Genomic DNA, 16,954 nt, shown 5'->3' with positions numbered 1-16,954 from the left:
CATGCCAAAAAATTGATTCTGTTCATCTGGATGCAGACGTCACTCATCCAAGTGACTTCTTCAAACTTCTTAAGTCTCTGGAGACTGGAGAAGTCACTTGGATGAGTGACAAAACGTTTTTTTCACTGAAAACGCTGCATCCAGATCAACAGAATCAACTTTTTGGGATTTCCTCAAATAAGTCCATTTGAATGAATCCACTGCCCCACCATTTAGGCCACCTGATTAGGCACCTTCCTTCAAGCCAAATACATGAAAGCATTATGGAGCTTTTATTTCCCCAGGTCTACTCTACAGTTTTCTGTTTGTCAGTTATCTTGCTTTCATTCTCAAGTGGTAACACCTTTACTTTGGAAAAAAGATCCTCTGCCTTTGCTAGTCTGGCTAGAATCATTAACAGACATGATTAGTTTGGGTGTTTTTGTTTTTTGGGAAAAATAAATTAGCCTAGTGCATCTGTACTCAGAGAAGCATTCATTTAGGCTATCTCTGTAAGATCAACAGAGGGGAAATTCCCTGCTATTAGCACTGATTAGAGTCAAAAGTGAAAGTAAGTAAGTAATAAAGTCACTTTTTAGTTGCCTCTACCTGAAGCCAGCTAGTACGGATGATCTGATATCCTCGTGTTGGTGTTGTTCCCAGACCATCATGAAAATGTTGTTCCAGGTTCAACATTGCAAGTGACCTATTTAGTATTTAGTATTTAGTATTTAGTATTTAGTATTTATTTATTTATTGTCATTGTCAAGAACAATGAAATTGCGTTTGGGGCTTCCATACAACCCAAAAAAAAAAAAAAAAAAAAAGAAGAAAATAATAAATACCCCTTAAAACCCAAGTGTACATATTTAACCCAGTGTGACTCCAATGCAATAAGACAATCCTTAGCAATAATGTTCGTAGAAATTCAGACAAAGACCTGAGAAACATGACAAAATACAACAATGCAACCCATTCAATATTATTGTACTGTGAGATATGATATCAGATATGATAGTTATCTATTTAAGAAAGAGGGGGGGGGGGGGCAGGAGGGGGAAGAGAATAAAGATATGATGCACCAATGCAGACCAGTTCATTGCTATTAAGAAGTTGGATATGGTTATTGTCCGTGAGAGGGGGGCAGAGAGTTCAGGAGCCTCACAGCCTGTGGATACAGGCTGTTGGCCAGTCTGGATGTTCTGGCCTGTATAGACCTGTACCTTCTCCCTGAGGGCAGCAGATGGAAAAGGTGGCGCGCAGGGTGATGTTGGTCCCGCAGGATACTGTGCACCCTCCTCAGACAGCGAGTGGGGAAGATATTACTGATCTCTGGCAGACTTGTTCCAATAATTCTGCCAGCTTCTTTCACCACCCGCTGGAGTGCTTGCTGATCGGCCTTGGTGCAGCTGGGGAACCACACTAGAAATCCATACGTCAGAACGCTGCTGATGGCACAGTTGTAGAAGTTCAACATCAGAGATCTGGGAATGTGTGCGCTCCGCAGTCTCCTCAGGTAGTAGAGGCGCTGTTGGGCCTTCCGTGCAACTGAGGTGATATGGTTGCCCCAGGACAGGTCCTCGGTCACAGTTACCCCCAAGAATTTAAAACTGCTCACCCTCTCCACCGCCTCACTGCCAATGAAGAGAGGCAGATGGTTGTTATGACCCCTCTTCCGGAAATCTACAATGATCTCCTTGGTCTTTTTGGTGTTTAAGACCAAGTTATTGTCGTGGCACCATGACTCTAGTTGTTGCACCTCTGTCCTATAGTTTGTCTCATCATTGTTGGATATAAGTCCGAGCACTGTGGTGTCATCTGCAAACTTAACAATGAGATTGGACGCGCAGGAGGAAATACAGTCATGGGTGAAGAGAGTGTATAGCAGAGGGCTCAGAACACACCCCTGAGGGGCACCGGTGTTGACCACAAGGGTGGAAGAGGTGTTCTTACCCACTCTGACACTCTGTCTACGGTTAGTGAGGAAGTCCACAATCCAGTTGCACAGAGAGGAGTTAAGTCCCAGTTGGTGGAGTTTGGGACGGAGTTTGTATGGCCGGATGGTATTAAAAGCCGAGCTGTAGTCTACAAAGAGGAGCCGTGCATAGGTGTTCCTGTGTTCCAAGTGCTTCAGTAATGTGTGCAGCACTGTGGCGATCGCATCCTCGGTTGACCGGTTCTCCCTGTATGCAAACTGGTGCGAGTCCAGGGATGGTGGAAAAGCAGCTCTGATGTGTTTAATGACCAGTCTCTCCAGGCATTTGGCGGGAATGGGGGTGAGTGCCACAGGTCTGAAATCGTTCAGACATGTGACATTTGACTGTTTTGGGATGGGAACGATGGTTGCTGCTTTGAAACAGGATGGTACCAGTGAACAGGACAACGAGGTGTTATATATAGAGGTGAAGACGTCCGCCAGGTCCGCAGCACAGTCTTTTAGCACCCGGCCCAGCACTCCATCCGGCCCGGCCGCCTTCCTGGTGTTAATGCTCCGGAACACACGCCTCAGCTCATGAGTGCTCAGGACTGGAGCAGGGTCGGTTGAGGGGAGAGGGGACAGGACAGGGTCGGTGTTCTCCCTGTCAAAACGGGCATAAAAGAGATTTAGATCCTCAGCCAGAGTAGAACTGTCGGCTGAGGGTGATGGTGTTCTCCTTTTGTAGTCCGTGATAGCCCTGATGCCCTCCCAGACCTGCCTTGGGTTTGTGTTGTTCTCAAACCTGGCCTCGATACGCCTCCTGTGCTGCTGCTTGGCAGTCTTGATGCCTCTTCTCAGGTTGGCCCTGGCAGCACTGTATGCCTCCTGGTCCCCGGATTTGAAAGCGTTGTTCCTTGTTCGAATAAGTTGTTGAACTCCGTGTGTCATCCAGGGTGGATTATTAGGGAACACACGGAATCGTTTCCAAGTTGTTACATTGTCCACATGTAACCCAGATCATTGGTTGAGTATGGGATTTCTGATTATTTGTGGTCGCTGAACGCACCACTGTGCCGTGCGCATAGCCACTCTCTAGTCCAGCTACAGAGTTTTTCCTTCCGGTTGTCTGATGAGGCGCATGCTGCTCTCGTGCCCTCTACGAGCTGGAAATTCGGGTACAGTAGACATTTGAGTCGCTGTAAATAGTTTTAAAAACCTTTATATGTGAAGCTAATGATTTAATATGTTGTTAGGAAAAAGTCTTGTAGCAGTTACAAACGTGAAGCGGAGCTGAGTCCGACAGCATTCGCCATTACACGAACTCCTCTGGTGAGTTAGCGTGCAGCTCATGTTCGTATGAAATGTTTTGTGCCTTATTATACTGCAGCGAGGTATCAAATCTACCGCTGTCATGTTGTTAAGAAAGAGGCTAAATATTGTATAACGTGTGTTATTGGCTGACTGTTAGCAAGCTAGCCGTTAAGTGAGCCTAGCTAATGTCCTGAAATGGCGGCCGACACGAGGTCAGTTACAGTGTTATTATGTTATGTGTTAGGTATTTTAGTACCATGGGAGCATTTACTGGATATTGTTTTATAGTGACATTATGCAGGAAAACTCTGTCATTCAATAAGGCCCCTTTGTTTCAGTTATTTTTCTCTTTGACCCAAGAATTGATGTGTGAGAATCACAGGCTGGTACAAGGTTGAAATACCACAGAGATCACTCCCTCAGCTACATTAGTTTCTTAATCTTTTAGACGCCTGTTGAAGGCCAAATGGTTTGTTTCAGATTTCACTAATGTAAGAACTCTTCGTTTTGTGCCTTGAAAATATGTCGCTGAGATAATCACAATTGTAGCTGAACTAATAAACTACACAAAGGATGCTTCTTCACCCAAGGGCAGGAAGACGCTGCCTTATCTTGGTCTGTACTGGTTTAAACTGATAAATCTGCTGTCTCATGAATTTTACCCTCTATATAAACTGTTGTACTTGTGAATAAAGTTGAGTCACTTTGGGAAGACAATCTAAAGCAGTCTCTGTTTTCTTGTTCTCCCAAGCTGCTCCCGAGCTGCTCGTACTAACACGCTGAATGGCATGCTTGAATATTACTTGAGAATATATTTGACTGTGTTACAGACTAAGGGACATTCTCTGCTGATAGGTGAAGGTACATTCTCTGCTGATAGACGTCCACGCCTCGGAGGAAGCCGATCCACGGAGTAGGCCCTGGAAACAGTTTCCTTCATTATGCCTAAGAGAACAGCATTAATGAGCATTGTTAACAGCATTTATGTTCTGTTATATTTTTATTTTGACAAACCTGTATTATTATAATGGTAAGTCTGTTAAATAAGCCGTTAGTGACATGGACACTGAGTCAGTGGTACTGAGACTTATGAACATTTCAGTTAATTCTTCTGCACACTTATGTGTAGGCTGGTTTGTTTGCCCTTTTGGTGCCCTGGATCCTACTGGATGAACTGCCTTGTGGAAGTCCTCATCTGATGACTCTGCCGAACCGTCCTGGCAAATAGATGGTCGTTGCTGCTTGCTGGATGCTATTATTGGATGCTACACCGTTCCAACAGAGCGGTAGGAACAATTCAAAGGGCCCCAACGATGCGCTTTATTTTTCCCTGAGCTCAGGTGATTTTCTTTTGGCCAAAGGACCTTAAAGGATACATATTTGATTTTGTTTATTTATTTGTTTTATTTTTCTTATGACACTGAGTGGAAAGACACTACAAAAAAAAAAGGGGTTTATTATTTAAAATTGTGTCTAATAAATGTGTTTATGTTAAGTAAGTGTGGTGTCCATTGTGTGCTGGAAGCCTTATTGTTCCTGTGGTGGAGCAGCTACTACCAATCTCCTTTACGAAACTAGCTTCTGACAGGATACAGGTATTTGGGATACATTTGATTTCTTGTAACCTATTTTTAGAGAAACTGTGATTCTGGGTTAAACATCGGGGTGAAATTGATGACACTGACACCTAGTGAACTGCCCAAGGTCAACAGTCCTGATTTCCACGCATTAAAGGTTTGGCGTAAGTACAGATTGCGTTACAAGTGGCGAGCCAGCCAGGAGATTGGTGAAAAGTAGCACCTTGACTTTCCAGCTCACAACACCTACCTCTTTTCCTTGACCCTATTGTGTTGGACATGGATCTTTGCAGACGTTTTGATGTAGATGGCCAGTGCTCACTTTTTGTGACTGGCGTTGAAGGGATTTACACAGATGATGACATTGCTAGTGTTTTTTCAGTAAATGGTAAAGTTTCTCGGATAGTTCGAATTCCAGATGAATCAAACCAGCCAGAGGGTAGAGTCCTGATACAATATTTGTCCGATCAAGCCATTTCCAAGATCAACCCCCAGATCTTAGGCGACTTGCCGAGCCCCAAGGATCCTGCTATCGGTTGGTCTGTCAAAACCATTCGAGATGTTGCTCAGGAAGAGGTAGGCAAGGAGTTAGCTCGTAGATATTTAGAAGAACTGAAGGCTGTTGGAGATAGTGGTAAAGCAGGTTTCTTGAGTGTTATTCAGAGTGAGGTCAAAGAAGTTCGACATAACTCTGAGATTCCTGACACACAGCCACACACAGCTCAGGATGGTGACACATCCCTCCATGACATTGTAGCTAGTGATCATGATGAACCTAATCACTACACACAGACCCACAATGCACCTGATAGTGCTGTGGTGAACCCTGTTAATATCGACCGCAGTCTCCTTAACCCACCTCAGATTCAAAAAGTTGTCGTTGAGCACGTTATCAGAAATGACTCAACAGCCCCGTGGTCTACACAAACCAGACTGCGCACCTTTTCTGGCCGTGCTCCTAGGCCCAATGGTGAGGTAGACTATGAAACATGGCGCACACAAGTGGACCTTCTTGTCAGTGATTGCTCTCTTAGTGATGTGCAAAAGGTTAGGAAAATACTTGAAAGTTTGCTAAGTCCAGCAGCCGATGTTGTTAAGTTGCTTGGTGTGAGTTCACCACCCAGGGCTTATGTTAGGCAGCTCGATTCCGCTTTCAGTGTTGTAGAGGACGGAGAAGAGTTATTTGCAACCTTTCTCAGCTCCAACCAGAATAGCGGAGAAAAGCCCTCAGCATATTTGAACAGACTCCATAGCCTCCTTACTCGAGCTATTTCTAGAGGGGGAGTCTCTGTCGAAACTTTGAGCGAACACCTACTCAGACAGTTTATTAGAGGCTGCTGGGACCAGAGTCTCATTATAGCTCTCCAACTAGAAAACAAAAAGAACAGTCCACCAACATTCCCAGATCTACTCCTTATGTTGAGGACCGAGGAAGGTCGTAGATCTGCAAAGCTAGACAGGATGAAAAAACATCTGGGTGCTACAAAAGCAGCTGTACATGCCCACTCCATTTTTGATGTACCCTCCTATGATGATGAGCCCGTTCCAACACAGACTGCAAAGCAGAGCGAAGCATCTAAGCTTGAGAGGAGAATGGATGAGCTTTCAAAGCAGGTAAAGAAACTGAGTCAAAGGTCCAAGAATTCTCCTTTTGACAGTGAGCTTAGTGCAGCGTTAAAACAGAGGCAAGAAGAAACTGTTAAACTTGAAAGCAAAATAGATGAGTTGTCTAAACAACTCAGAGAGCTCACTCAGAACCAAAAATGTCCTAAAGAGAATAATAGTGGCAAAGACTTCCTTACGGCAAGAAATAGCAGTGCCAGGAGACCAGTTAAGGTTCCCTCTATGCCAAAAGCCTGGTTCTGCTTTAGATGTGGTGAAGATAACCACATTGCCGCTCGATGCCCAAATGAACCCAACCAGGCACTAGTCCGCCAGAAGAATGCTGAGTTAAAGGAAAAGCAAGGAAGGTTCCAAGCCCAACAGGTTACTGAGCCTTTTGCTTTAAACTTGTAGCGGCTCCTGCTGTGGGACGTCCAGGAGCTGAGACCAGCATTAGTCCCGCCTCAAGTGACCAAAGAATTGATGTTCAGAGCAAAATAAAGACCCAGACAACGGTTCAAGATTTCAGTTCCCAATCCCGCTTGCCACCCGGTCTGATAGGTCCTCGTTGTTCAGCTTCTGTTTTGGTTGAGGGTGTGCAATGCAACTCTATCATGGATAGTGGTTCACAAGTCACTACAATCTCCGAATCATTTCACAAGGATAAGCTGGCACATCTCCCCATTCAGCCCATTCAAGCATTGCTTGAGATTGAGGGTGCAGGTGGACAGCACGTTCCCTACCTTGGTTATGTTGAGACCCACATCACTTTTCCTCACACCATTACAGGCAAAGAGGAAGAGTTGGTTGTTTTGGCTCTTGTTGTGCCTGAGTGCCATTTTAACAGCAGAATACCAGTTTTGATTGGTACCAATGCACTGTTAAGACTCCATGATAAGTTATCTGAACGTGACGGTCCAGATTTCCTTCACAGACTGTGTTCCAGAGATGTAGCACTGGTTCTCCAGCACTTGGCTAAACAAATGGATGATTGCCACATACACCCAGTGAGGTTGAACGGGAAAGTACCAGTCACCATCCCTGCCAACCACAAGTGCTGTTTAATGGGCGATGTTAGGCTGAGAAAGAACACTCCTAACGTAAGTTTCGTCCTTGAACCAAATGAACACGACAAGTTACCTGGTGGTTTATTTCTTGAAACTGCTTTGATAGACATCCCTTACAAAGCTAAGAGTAAGGTTCCAGTCGTCTTGCAGAACTTGAGTGGGCATAGTATTGTATTGCAACCAGGAAGTACAGTTGCCCAGGTATGTGTAGCCCAGCACATTTCACCCCTGGTGCCTGTTTCAAATGCTTCTTCTCATGACAAGTTTGATGGAGAGAAGCTTAAGTTTAATCTTGATGAGTCACCCATCTCTGAAGAATGGAAAGAGCGCATCACCACCAAGCTCAAGTCTATTTCAGAAGTGTTTGCGGTTGATGATCTGTCTTATGGTCACACCACTGTGGTAAAACACCACATTCGGCTGAACGATGACACGCCGTTTAAGGAACGGTCGAGGCCCATCCACCCAAGTGACAGAGAAGCTGTCAAGCAACACCTCAAAGAACTGCTTAATGCAGGGGTTATTAGGGAGTCAGAGAGCCCCTACGCATCTCCAATAGTAGTTGTGCGTAAAAAGGATGGTTCAATCAGGTTGTGCGTTGATTACCGCAAGTTGAACGCACGGACCATTAGGGATGCTTATGCCCTCCCAAACATTGAGGAGACCTTCACGGCCCTTAGTGGTGCCAAGTGGTTCTCGGTCATGGACCTCAAATCAGGCTATTATCAGGTTGAGATGGCCGAGGAAGATAAAGCTAAAACTGCTTTTGTCTGTCCTCTTGGGTTTTATGAGTTTAATCGCCTGCCTCAGGGCGTTACAAATGCCCCAAGTACGTTTCAACGACTGATGGAGAAGTGTGTTGGGGATTTGAACTTGAGTGAGGTACTTGTGTTTTTGGATGATCTGATTGTGTTTTCAGACACCCTGGAGGAACATGAGGTGAGACTCATGAGGGTGCTGAACCGGTTGAGGGACTTTGGGTTGAAGCTGTCCCCAGAAAAATGTCATTTCTTTAGGCCCTCGGTGAAGTACCTTGGCCATGTGGTTGATGCCCAAGGAGTTCACACAGATCCTGATAAGATCTCAGCTTTGAAAACATGGCCTCGTCCTACAAACAAGAGAGAGTTAAAATGTTTCCTAGGCTTTGCCGGTTATTACCGGAGATTCATTGATGGATACTCAAAGATCGCAAAGCCTTTAAATAGTCTCACGGCTGGTTACTACTCACCCAAAAAGAGGGGTAAAGTGTATCTTGGAGAACATTTCAGACAACCATCAAACATTAACTTACCTTTTGGAGAGGAGTGGACACCTGAATGTGAAAATGCGTTTAAGACTTTGATTGAGAGATTGACATCGGCACCTGTCCTTGCTTTTGCCAACCCACAGCTACCATATGTCCTGCACACTGATGCCAGTCGTGAAGGCTTGGGTGCAGCGCTCTACCAAGAGCAGGACGGGAAGCTGAGAGCTGTGGCTTATGCAAGCAGGGGACTTTCCAAAAGTGAGAGAAACTATCCCACTCACAAGCTTGAATTTCTAGCTTTGAAGTGGGCAGTTTGTGAGAAGTTTAACAGCTACCTTTATGGCGCTAACTTCACCATTGTGACGGATAACAATCCTCTCACGTATGTACTGACATCTGCAAAGTTAGATGCTGCTGGTCATCGCTGGTTAGCTGCGCTGTCTACTTATCAGTTCACCGTTAAGTACAGGGCCGGTCATGCCAATCGCGATGCAGATGGGCTGTCCCGACGACCACAAGCGCCTCCTTTTGAAGATGAGGATTTCATCAAAGAAAGGGAGAGAGTTGATGACATGAAAAACCGTCTTCTAGAGGTGAGCAACGAGATGAGTCACGAGGTGGTATCTGCCTTATGTCAACGCCATCTTGTGGTGTCAAAGATCGAGCACTGTTCAAATCTAGAACAACCCTTGGCTGTAGAGTCTCTTGCTGTTGATCCCTCAACAGTTGCGGATGTATTTGGAGAAGACACATTACCATCTATGACAAGCTCTGACTGGTATAAAGCTCAGAGGGATGACCCGGTTGTCTCACGTGTCATTACCTTCGTTGAAAGAGCTCAAAAGCCCAGCTTCAGAGAAACAAACCTTGAAGTTCCTGATGTTAGGCTCCTTCTCAAGGAGTGGAGAAGACTCGAAATGAGAGATGGAGTATTGTACAGGAAATGGACAAATAGAGACAACACTGTATGGCAGTTAGTCCTACCTGAACAGTTCAGAGGGAAAGCGTTGCGTGGAGTGCATGATGAAGTTGGTCATCTTGGTTTTGAACGAGCACTGCATCTTGCCCGTTCCAGATTCTATTGGCCAATGATGACAAAGTCTGTAGAAGAGAAGTGCAGACAGTGTCCACGCTGTGTCAGGAGGAAAGCAGTGCCTCAGAAGGCAGCGCCTCTTGAAAATATTATAGCAACTTACCCGCTTGAACTCGTCTGTATGGACTATTTGTCAGTTGAGCCAGACAACAGAGACACCCGGAACATATTAGTTATCACTGACCATTTTACAAAGTTTGCTGTGGCAGTGCCAACTAAAGATCAGAAGTCCAGGACCATTGCAAAAGCTCTGTGGGAGAACTTCATAGTTCATTATGGGTTTCCCAGTCGTCTACTCAGTGATCAGGGTAGAGACTTTGAATCTCACACAATCAAAGAGCTATGTGCGTTGATAGGAGCAGACAAAATCCGCACTACACCTTATCATCCTCGCGGAAACCCGGTGGAAAGGTTTAACCGGACACTTCTTGATATGTTGGGTACGTTGGAAGAGGAAGACAAATCTCACTGGAGGGACTTTGTTAAACCCTTAGTTCATGCGTATAACTGCACGAGGAACGACACAACTGGTTTCTCTCCTTATGAACTGATGTTTGGCAGACAACCCCGACTACCCATTGATTTAGTCTTAGGTATCCAACCTGAAAATGCCAACCATAAGTCTCATTCAGAGTATGTGAACAACCTTCGTCAACGTCTGGAGGAGAGCTACACTCTAGCTGCAAAAAACTCCCAGAAGATCGGAGAAAGGAATAAAGTTAGGTTTGACAAGAGGATTAGAGTGGCCGAGCTCTGTGCAGGTGACAGGGTTTTGGTTAGGAACATGAGTATCAGAGGTAAACACAAAATCTCAGACAGGTGGGAACAGAAAGTACATGTTGTGGTTAAACGAATCAATGATGGCCCTGTCTATGTTGTGGAACCCGAGTTGGGAGACGGACCAAAACGCACCTTACACAGGGATCTCCTTCTACCGTGTGGGTTCTTACCTGTGGAAGAAATGGCAGGGAGCAGATCTTATGGGCCCTCTAAAGGGAAGAAACCAAGGAACAAAGCCGAAAGAGAAGTACAATCTTCTGATAACCCTGATGGTCAGGAAGATGAGGTATACAGTGATGAGGACGAAGTGTATCCAGCTTTTGTGGTTCCAGAAATAATAACCAGAGGTCCTTTTATCCAGACTGAAAGGCAGGTTATCACACCTCAGCTGTCCACTGGGGATGTGCATTCTAGTTTGCCCCGTGCAGAGCCACAAGACGAGTCACACGCACGAGAAACACCCAGTCATGTTTCTGAACCTGAGCCTTTGTTACACTCAGAAAGCAATGAGGTGACCACATCTCCCATTCCATCTGATGAAGGTCCAGGTTGGGTTGTTATTGACATTCCTGAACAAACAGAACCTGTTGAAATGAATCAAGAAAGCAGCGACACTGCTGAGCAGAGTTCAGAGCCAGAGACAGTAGAGTTGCGGCGTTCTGGGAGAGAGAGACGCCAACCTCGTAAACTAACTTATGATGAGTTAGGTGAGCCTTTAATTTTGGCTCTCAGTTCCTTTTTGTCAGAGTTTCGCAATTGTATTCTCTCAGAGCACTTTCCTTCACACACCTGTTAAGTCAAGTGTGCATGCAGAGACTCATGCACTTTAGAGGGGGAGAGTGTAACCCAGATCATTGGTTGAGTATGGGATTTCTGATTATTTGTGGTCGCTGAACGCACCACTGTGCCGTGCGCATAGCCACTCTCTAGTCCAGCTACAGAGTTTTTCCTTCCGGTTGTCTGATGAGGCGCATGCTGCTCTCGTGCCCTCTACGAGCTGGAAATTCGGGTACAGTAGACATTTGAGTCGCTGTAAATAGTTTTAAAAACCTTTATATGTGAAGCTAATGATTTAATATGTTGTTAGGAAAAAGTCTTGTAGCAGTTACAAACGTGAAGCGGAGCTGAGTCCGACAGCATTCGCCATTACACGAACTCCTCTGGTGAGTTAGCGTGCAGCTCATGTTCGTATGAAATGTTTTGTGCCTTATTATACTGCAGCGAGGTATCAAATCTACCGCTGTCATGTTGTTAAGAAAGAGGCTAAATATTGTATAACGTGTGTTATTGGCTGACTGTTAGCAAGCTAGCCGTTAAGTGAGCCTAGCTAATGTCCTGAAATGGCGGCCGACACGAGGTCAGTTACAGTGTTATTATGTTATGCCTAAGAGAACAGCATTAATGAGCATTGTTAACAGCATTTATGTTCTGTTATATTTTTATTTTGACAAACCTGTATTATTATAATGGTAAGTCTGTTAAATAAGCCGTTAGTGACATGGACACTGAGTCAGTGGTACTGAGACTTATGAACATTTCAGTTAATTCTTCTGCACACTTATGTGTAGGCTGGTTTGTTTGCCCTTTTGGTGCCCTGGATCCTACTGGATGAACTGCCTTGTGGAAGTCCTCATCTGATGACTCTGCCGAACCGTCCTGGCAAATAGATGGTCGTTGCTGCTTGCTGGATGCTATTATTGGATGCTACACCGTTCCAACAGAGCGGTAGGAACAATTCAAAGGGCCCCAACGATGCGCTTTATTTTTCCCTGAGCTCAGGTGATTTTCTTTTGGCCAAAGGACCTTAAAGGATACATATTTGATTTTGTTTATTTATTTGTTTTATTTTTCTTATGACACTGAGTGGAAAGACACTACAAAAAAAAAAGGGGTTTATTATTTAAAATTGTGTCTAATAAATGTGTTTATGTTAAGTAAGTGTGGTGTCCATTGTGTGCTGGAAGCCTTATTGTTCCTGTGGTGGAGCAGCTACTACCAATCTCCTTTACGAAACTAGCTTCTGACAGGATACAGGTATTTGGGATACATTTGATTTCTTGTAACCTATTTTTAGAGAAACTGTGATTCTGGGTTAAACATCGGGGTGAAATTGATGACACTGACACCTAGTGAACTGCCCAAGGTCAACAGTCCTGATTTCCACGCATTAAAGGTTTGGCGTAAGTACAGATTGCGTTACACACACAGAAACAGATGTAGTCCAAGACAGTGGAGGTGTAACTGTCCAATGCGACACGATTGTCAGTGTCCTGCACCTTGAATACATCCCAGTCTGTGCAGTGGAAACAGTCCTGAAGCATCGGAATAGCGTCCTGCGGCCATGTTCTCACGGTTTTGGTTGTAATCCCAGTGCTCTTGATCTTTTGTGTGTATATTGGGTGTAGCAGAAGGGAGAGATGGTCTGACAGACCCAGGTGGGGATAAGCCTGGGCTCTGTACGCATTCGCCATGTTGGTGTACACCTGGTCCAACGTTCTATCTCCTCTGGTAGCACACTTCACATTACGGTGGAAATTGTGAAGTACAGACCTATCACATTGTTGTGACGTTATTCTTTTGCGCGCCAAGCCATTCGTGCATTTATGAAATTCCAATGTTGCAAGGACAATATCAATTCTGCTTACTGTTTATTAAAGGGTTACGGTTAGGGTTAGTGTCAGGGTCCGTTGATCGGCGGACAGAGGCGGTTTCACGCAGCTTTAGTACAGGTTTTTGTTTTACGCCAGTTTTTCCCGAAGTCGCAAAAGTATGACGTCACAACATTCTGATTGGTCACTTGCAATGTTGATCCTGGAACAACATTTAGTATGATGATCTGGGAACAACACCAACACGAGGATATCAGATCAACCAGCTAGTACTTACTTAGCACATTCTTTGGATAACACCCACACAAAAGGATAGCTGTGATGGTAAAAACAGCTAATTATAAAGCAAGCGTACCCAGGTGCTGTTTTATAAAGATCCTTTGCCTTTGATCCGTTCTCTTTTACCAGGTCCCTGCTTCACTGAAGTCTTCATGACGCTTCAGCAGCAAACGCGGTCAGAGGCTTTTAAAACCCTAAGTACACCCAGCTTACAGGCTTAGTGATGATGTCATGGGTTTTGGGGTTTAGACACTAATTTGGTCATTTTTTTACTTTTCTAGTCTAGAAGCAAGACAGCAACAGGGTTTAGAAAAATCAAACTGTGTTTCGTTAGAGTTACCTCCCAAAACTTCCCATGATCTATCTTTGTCTAAACTCACAGCCCTGCTTCCTCCTCCCCCTCCTCCTCCTTCTAGCATTCCATCACACGGGCTTTCGTCTATTCTCCGGGGTTTTTGATTGGGTCCTTCATGTTTTGCTTCCTGTCCAGGTCAGTGCTGAGCCCTCAGCCAACCAGACGCCACAGAAGTGAAAGTAGAAAACAAAGCAAAAACACAGAGAATACTCATGAAATCTGTGTCAAGAGCTTCTGACTGACCCAAACGGTGATGGCCTTGAGCATGTAGGACCGTGCTGTATGCTGGGAGAAAGGAGTGGAAGTTGGGTTCCCTACCAATAAATTACTCTCTGTCATATTTAATGGGCGACCGTGGCTCAGGGGGTTGGGAATCGCATCTGTAACCGGAAGGTCGCCGGTTCGATCCCTGGGCTCTCTGTCCTGGTCGTTGTGTCCCTGGGCAAGACACTTTACCCTACTTGCCTACTGGTGTTGGCCAGAGGGGCCGATGGCACGATATGGCAGCCTGGCTTCTGTCAGTCTGCCCCAGGGCAGCTGTGGCTACAACTGTAGCTGCCTCCACCAGTGAGTGAATGAATAGTGGTATTGTAAAGCGCTTTGGGTGCCTTGAAAAGCGCTATATAAATTCACTCCATTATTATATGTTTATTTTAAAAATGTAACACAGCCATCAGCACTTCTGAGGAAAAAAAAGTATTTCTGAAAAACGTCATTTAGACATGTTTGTTTTGGCAGCTCTGCAGAGTACACTAGTTCAGAAGTTCAAGACTGTAAATGTGAATGCATAATGATACATAAAGATATAAAACCTCACACTGCAGTCACGTAAACAAGAGTCACGGTTTTACGTCTCAGTATTCATTTTGTTTTGGTTGCCTGGGTTACATTTTCTCAGTCAAGCCATTCAAACAGATGATCACGTGCAATGTTCTCTTTATAATATAAAATAATAAAAAATGACGTGAAACGTTTATGTGGCCACATTTATGTCACTTACTGATTTATGGAATTGACTGAAATAAAAGTGATCCATTTAGACCAAAACTAGTTTTATGCAGGCTGTAGAAATGCTTTTTATTGCAGTTATATTGGTCATTTGAACACGTATGGGTGCCGACTTTGTTTTGAAGTCAGTCTCAAGTGACGCCTCCAGGAAATGAACAATTTGGCTCTGTTGTGTTGGTGCCAGCCAACAGGCTGCTGCTTGGTTATTACAGTAAGAATGTGCAACAGGAGTGGGGAGTGGTCTTTGAGGAACCTGTTCTCTCTCAGAAGTGTTATAGAGTCAGCAGCAACATGTATATAAATCTCACTGTGCAAAGAAGATCTGGTTTGGCTCGGACCAGACTCAACATTTGAAAGCACAAATGAATTGTTCCCTTTGTGTGCTTTGGGAACGCAGGGCCAGGGTTAAATTGGCCCAATGAATCAGCGGCCTCTGGTGCAACACTCGGGTAATATAACAGTGTGTCCAATGTAGCATCGCTTGCTTTGATCAAATGTTTTGCTTTGTTTTGTTGGAGACAAAAGCAGCTCATTTCTTTTCCACTTTCCTACTCACCTCCATTCACTCATAGCTTGTGTCTGAGAATGACGCCTGTGCTTTTCTGCCTCTTTACTCTTTGTGTGTGAGTGAGTTGTTAAGTTGTTGTTGCTTGCCTTTTATTTCTGCTTGTTATTGTAGAACTCCATTTTTAGTTGGCTCTTCTCAGCTCATTTGCAAACTTTGATCAACTTTTGACCCGTTTCAGTCCGTGCTTTTTGACTTTTCTGAACCACATCACATTTTTAGCAGTGGTTTTAGTTGCCTTAAACTGTGAAAGAAGTGGGCTCATGTTCTCTCAAGTCAGGGGGACTGTTTACTTATAAAAGCTCTTTTTCTTCTTTCTTTTTTCAGTCTTAATTTATTGTTAGAGTTATCCACATTTTGTTGGCTCACGAAGAGCCATGTTGACATTAATATCGACAGGAACACAACTGAGGAATTCAGTTTGTGACTAAATGAACTACAGAGGCTGTCTTCTGTTTGTGCAACAACTCCGCTGCAATCAAAATGACAAGCCCAGGGGTTAAACAGCATTCAGTTAATGAGCATTTAAATCTGATCTGCAGCTAATGAAGATTACTGTCGAGTGAGTTCATTTTTTGTGTCCTGCAGCCTGGCGTTGCTTCCAATGATGGCTTGGAGTTGAGTAATAAGACAATAATGAAAATAATGACATCCTGTGGCTCGCTCGCATCGTTTTTTTCTAATCCCTATGATGCAGTCAAATAGAGTTGGTCACAGTACTTGAGGATCTACAAAGGAGGGTGGCATAAATAGAGTAAAGCTTTTTTAAGTGCCAGGCAATTTCAAATGCAACTTTCCAAGATGGAGAAAGATGTAAGAAAGGGGGAGCAGAAGAGGAAGAAGATGAGAGTTAGGTACAGTACTTCCAGCTGCTGACAATAATCTTTTTTATACAACTGATACTTGTTTTGGGTTGCTGAGATATTGTTGAAGCACCGTCTGCTTTGATAGCAGCCTTCAGCTCTTTTTATTTTTGGTTCAGGTGTTTTTCATCAATCCAGAAGATTCTCCGTGGCTCTCAGGTCGGAGGAGATGACTGGCCAATCAAGCAGTGTGAGAAGATGGTCAGCGAACGATTTGGTATTAGTTTTGGCACTCAGAGTGTGTCAACAGATGGAAGCATGAAGTGCTCTGAAGTCTCCATGCAGATGGCAGTGTTGACTTTGGACTTGACAAAGCAGAGCAGACCAACCACCACCAACAGCAACAGATGAAACCTTAAATCATCACAGATACCAAAACGTCACACTGGACTTCAGAAACCTTGGATTGAGCCTCTTCCTACAGAATCCAGGACTTTGATTTACAAATGAAATGAAGAATTTACTTTAATCTGAAAAGAGTATTTTAAACCACTGACTGATGCTCCACTTCTTTTTTTTTTTCTGTAGCCCAGGTAAGACGCATCTGATGTAACTCTACTTGTTTCTGATTCAGAATGGCTTCATATAAGTGACAGTTGTAGCTGTTTTTTGGAAGACTTCTTGATGCACTGGCAGCAGCTTCAGTCCACTCCTTGCAAAACTCTCCCAAGTTCTTGAATTAACTTTTCATGACAATCCTCC

General features: G+C 44.3%; 1 long non-coding RNA gene across 1 annotated transcript; it reads left to right on the top strand.

Moving 5' to 3' along the window:
* Positions 1 to 11,535: 11,535 nt before the first annotated feature.
* LOC309709007 lies at positions 11,536 to 12,767 on the top strand. The gene is made up of 3 exons (XR_014277390.1): positions 11,536 to 11,582; positions 11,661 to 11,736; positions 12,142 to 12,767. It is a non-coding gene; the product is annotated as an uncharacterized lncRNA (long non-coding RNA).
* Positions 12,768 to 16,954: the final 4,187 nt, after the last annotated feature.

This window comes from Aulonocara stuartgranti (genome assembly GCF_965226115.1).
Source record: "Aulonocara stuartgranti genome assembly, chromosome: 6".
NCBI lineage: Eukaryota > Metazoa > Chordata > Actinopteri > Cichliformes > Cichlidae > Aulonocara > Aulonocara stuartgranti.
Note: the sequence above shows the minus strand (reverse complement) of the source record. Positions and strands in the feature narration are given on the sequence as shown.